This window comes from Sinocyclocheilus anshuiensis, unplaced genomic scaffold (assembly GCF_001515605.1).
Source record: "Sinocyclocheilus anshuiensis isolate Anshui unplaced genomic scaffold, SAMN03320099.WGS_v1.1 scaffold797, whole genome shotgun sequence".
Lineage (NCBI taxonomy): Eukaryota > Metazoa > Chordata > Actinopteri > Cypriniformes > Cyprinidae > Sinocyclocheilus > Sinocyclocheilus anshuiensis.
Genome location: NW_015540874.1, coordinates 164,141 through 169,377, shown reverse-complemented (window position 1 = coordinate 169,377; position 5,237 = coordinate 164,141).

The window sequence follows — 5,237 nt, the reverse complement described above, 5'->3', positions numbered from 1 at the left end:
GTATGTGTGCTATTATGTAGTAGAATTCACTGTTGTCAACACTTACATTACATGAATGCAAGTAAAGTAAATAAGCAAATTACATAAAGTAACTATTTTGTTATTTTTTTAAGTAATTTTGTAAGTAATTTGTCCAGTGCTTTTGATAAATGTAGGAACATTTCTGTTGGATAAAAAGCGAGTTAACACATCAGCAACTACCTCAACATGTAATTAAGCACATAAATCACAGCGGTAGCTTGAATCTTGTTTGGATGTTGCAGGGACAGATGAAACGCGTGAAGCTGTATTTAATGTGTAGTTCTCTTGTTTATGTATTAATTTATTGTGATGATTACTTTTTTTATTCATGTTTCCCATAGTTGTCAGTAAATAAAATATAATTATTTCATTAATTCATGCATTAATTCATTTTGCTTGTTTTACTAAAATGTGTCGTTTTCAGTAAAAAAAAAAAAAACACGTTTTCAGTGAAACCACATACGGAGGCAGTCAAAAATGCATTTTGCATCTGTAGATCACATTGCATCTGTAGTAGAAATGCTATGCATCTTGAATTTGTCTCTTGAATGCCTATTTTCCACCCACCAACTCATGATCATTATATTGAGGGAGTAGACCAATTCAACACTTTGTTGTGTTGTACATAATATTGCAATTGGAATTCAAATAGCCAACCATATACTTTTTATTCAACCTTCTTTCCTGTTTACTCATAAGCTGCGTAAAATGGATTCATCCATGCAAGTGTATTTGTGTGTGGCATTTGCTATTTCAGAGAAAATAATGTAGGATGTGAAAGCATAAGAGGGAAGGGTTGCAACAATATCTGAACACAAATGCTCAAAGGAGACACATTTAAAAACTTGTTACCACAAAGTAAAAATAGCAATGCATCTCAGCTGACCTTTCATGATCGTATCACCAAAAACGCATTAAATACCAAGTGGAAACCAGGGCAACGAGTCAAGTAGCCTCAACTCATCTCTCCAGGAGCAGGGCTGGTTACCCCTGGTGTACATACACAAACACTGTGAAGTGCAATCTTTGTGTTTGGAATGGTTACTTAGTCACGTAAACAACACATAGCAATGCAATTGGTGGAAAAGGGGTATCCTTTGTTGCGTTTATATTAAATAGACTACAATGGACAATAAATGAAGTAAATACATACACAATAGTATACGAGTTGTATGTCGTTACAATGTAATTTGGGAAACGTTTATAATAATAAAGAATGTTTACATGAAAAATGCTAAGCAGGTATAGACGGTAAAATTCCGGCAACCACAGCTGCCGGTTTTTTACCATAAATTTTACCGAATTTTTTTTACAGTGTGTAGCTTATATAAAAAGCTACAAATAATATATTTCTGTCTCATGTGGAAAAATCCACATTAGATCGGAAGTTATTGCAAACACTCAATAGTGTGAGTAAAAGCATACTATTAATATTATAAATTGTAGCTTGGGAAAATAATTCACAAAAGGTCCTACAAAAATTCATTTTTTCTACACTGACTTTCAATAATAGATGGGTAAAAGTACATCGGGATCAAAGCAATGTAATGCTGGAATATAGACAAATAATGGCTGTATAAAGCCAAAAACTGGAAGATGTGTGTAATAAACATGCACACAAATACCATGATATACTGTGAAATCAACAGAATCTTAAAAAAAAATTAAAAATAGCGCTATGCCGTTTTTTTGGTCAGACCACCCAGCTCTTTTTTTAACAATATTGGAGACTTAGAAAACAGAGTGCTGACTGCCATGCTATTCAGGGGTGCGTTTCTCGTAAATTATGTTATTCGCTGATTAACTACCATAGTATGATCAGTGTTGGGGAGTAACTAGTTAAATGTAATAGAATTGCGTAATTTAATTAAAAAATAAATGTACCTGTAATCTCTTACAGTTACTGAGAAAAAGCGTGTGATTAAATTACAGTTACTTATGAAAATGTTAACGATTAAAAAAGGGGGTTACATCTGAATATTTTCACACACATACAGATTTGATCGATTTCTTTCCAAAATTGCTTTGACTGCTCTAAAATATGAAACACCAATGTTTCAGGAGTTTAGGACACATGCTTATTTGAAAACTGTTTTATTCCCTATTTGGGTTTATGTATGTTTTTTTCTTTTTTTTAATTAACTGTTTTTTTTCCCCAAAGCATTGTTAGATGCCAGTGTTTCCTGTCATAACTATGTATAGATTTGATAAAAAACAAACAAACAAAAAAACTGTATCATAGCTATTAAACTATATCTTATGATTTTAAATCTTTATTTAACCTTAGAACCATTTCTAACGTCTGATTTTGTGGTGGCTGTGCTTTAAAATTAAATTATTATAAACTTAATTCAAGTGATGAAGGATTTTGAAAGACTGACATTAATCAGTGTTGAGTACTACTGTAAGGTTAACCCTGCCTGCATTAAACGTTTGAAAATAATTAACAGTTTAGAAAAAAAATGTAATTTAAATTTAGAAAAGTAATCAAAAAGTACTCAAATATAATATGTTTCATTACTTTAATAAAGTACTTGAAATAGTTACACTACTTATTACTTTAAATAGGATAACTTGTAATCTGTAACTTATTACATTTCCAAAGTAACCTTCCCAACACTGGTACAGTGCAGCTCTAGTGGGATACGCATTGTAATGACTTTCAGCCAAATGAAGACAACTAAAGTTATTTAGCATATGAAGAGTTGGAACATTGCTCTCGATAGATAGAGCATGTCACATCAGTTTTGTAAACTTTTCTTATATTTAATTTGGGCCTGTTCCTAGGGCCAGAGTTTTTTTTTTAAAGATGTATTTTTGACATTTTTATCAATCTTGAACATACCTCATTTTAGACAGACTTTGACAAAAATGGTTCTTGGCTAGAATGATACAAGATAATTTAATGCATGTGAGCTCATTCTTGTTTACATCAGTTCCAACTGTGTAATTATTGAGTATTCTTTAAGGCAAGACACTAACATATATTGCTATCCTTTCCCAGCTAATTGATTACATTTAATGGGATAGTTCACCCAAAAATTCTATCATTAATTACTCACCCTCATGTCATTCCAAACCTGTAAGACCTTCGTTCATCTACGGAACACAAATTACGATATTTTTGATGAATTCCGAGAGCTCTCTTCTTACGTATGTGATACTCTCCAAAATGGCGCCAGGGTGATGCAGAGGAGACTAATTGTTAAATAAAGTCGTTATTTTTGTTTTCTTTATGCACAAAAAGTATTCTTGCAGCTTCGTAAAATTACGGTCTTTAAGGCAAGACACTAACATATATTGCTATCCTTTCCCAGCTAATTGATTACATTTAATGGGATAGTTCACCCAAAAATTCTATCATTAATTACTCACCCTCATGTCATTCCAAACCTGTAAGACCTTCGTTCATCTACGGAACACAAATTACGATATTTTTGATGAATTCCGAGAGCTCTCTTCCCCATAGACAGCAAGGATCCTAACACGATCAAGGCTCAGAAATGTAGTAAGGACATCGTTAAAATTATCCATGTGACATCAGGGGTTCAGCCATAATTTTATGAAGCTACGAGAATACTTTTTGTGCAACGTATGAACAATGGATCCGCGTACATGTGTTGCATACGTTGTTTACGTATGTGATACTCTCCAAAATGGCGCCAGGGTGATGCAGAGGAGACTAATTGTTAAATAAAGTCGTTATTTTTGTTTTCTTTATGCACAAAAAGTATTCTTGCAGCTTCGTAAAATTACGGTTGAACCCCTGATGTCACATGGATTATTTTAACGATGTCCTTGCTACGTTTCTGAGCCTTGATTGTGTTAGGATGCTTGCTGTCTATGGGAGGGTCAGAGAGCTCTTGGAATTAATCAAAAATATCTTAATTTGTGTCTTACGGGTTTGGAACGACATGAGGGTGAGTAATTAATGACAGAATTTTCATTTTTGGGTGAACTATCCCTTTAAGAATTGCAAACATGTTTTGTATTACAAGTTTTCTGAATATGATGTTTAAATGTGCAAATAAGGTATTATCTTATTAAATACACTAATTTGCAAACACTGTAAAAAATAAATAGTTGAGAAAACATAAAACATAAATAAAGGTGACTTGACTTGAAAACATAAAAAAATAAGGCAACTTGATGCAGCAAGACTTTTGAGTTCTGTCAACAATAGTTTTTTTTAATTCTGCTCAGTAAAGATATTTTGTTGAGCCAATGTAAATTTGTTTGTTCATGCAATGCTGATGAAACAACAATTGACAGCAACTGAAACAACAATTACTGTCATTGAGGTCATTTATTTTTTTCTGTTTCCCGGAAGAAAAAAAGACTGTATAAAAGTCAACACATTATCGAATTTATGTTTGTTTACGAATGAGAAACAATAATGGATAATAAGTAGACAACATTGTCTTTGTTTGTAAGACAATTTACAAAACTAAGATATCCAGAAAATGGACATAAGTGGTTGAACATACTCTAGGCCTCAAAACTAGACACACAAACCTCAAGAACGGTGGCAATTGTCACGTGTATGTTCCTGTTTGCCCTTATTTGGTTCCTTCCTGTTCCTGTCCCCGTTGTGTTGATTTGATTCCAGGTGTTCTCCGTTTATTTCCATTGATCCCAGGTGCGTCTCATCATCCCCTCGTCTTGTCATGTGTTTAAATAGTGTTCCCTGTTTTTAATTCAGCGTCCGGTATTGTTCATGTTCACGTCAGTCTGTGCTATGTGAGTTTTCCTTGGTTCCTTGATGTCATTAAAATTCTCTTGATTGATGTACTCCTCGTCTCCTTCGTTCCTCGCTCTGAACTCCTCTCAGTAGCCGGACCTCATACCGGACCTTAGACTGAAAGTAAGCGGCGCCTTTTTTCCCTGTTTTTTTTTTCCCGTTTTTAAAAGTTTTTTGTTTTCCCTTTTGTTTCTCCCCGCTCATATGGAGGAACGAGCGAGGTTCATCACCGTGGCTCAGGCGAGCCCCAAGCCGATTGTCTACGCGAGGGCGTTCGTGCCGCTTGCCCTGGCTAGCTCCCTCGAGGGGGGAACCCTCGTGATACTGTTCTGGCTCGGGATCACATTCCATCGCCCCGCGGAGCTCCCAGACACCACCAACCTCGACTGGAAGGAGGCAGTCATCTGGTGTCTGGAGAGCCTCCGATCCCGATCCGGGACCCCTCCGCCGGCCGTTCCTCAGTCACGCCCGCCAG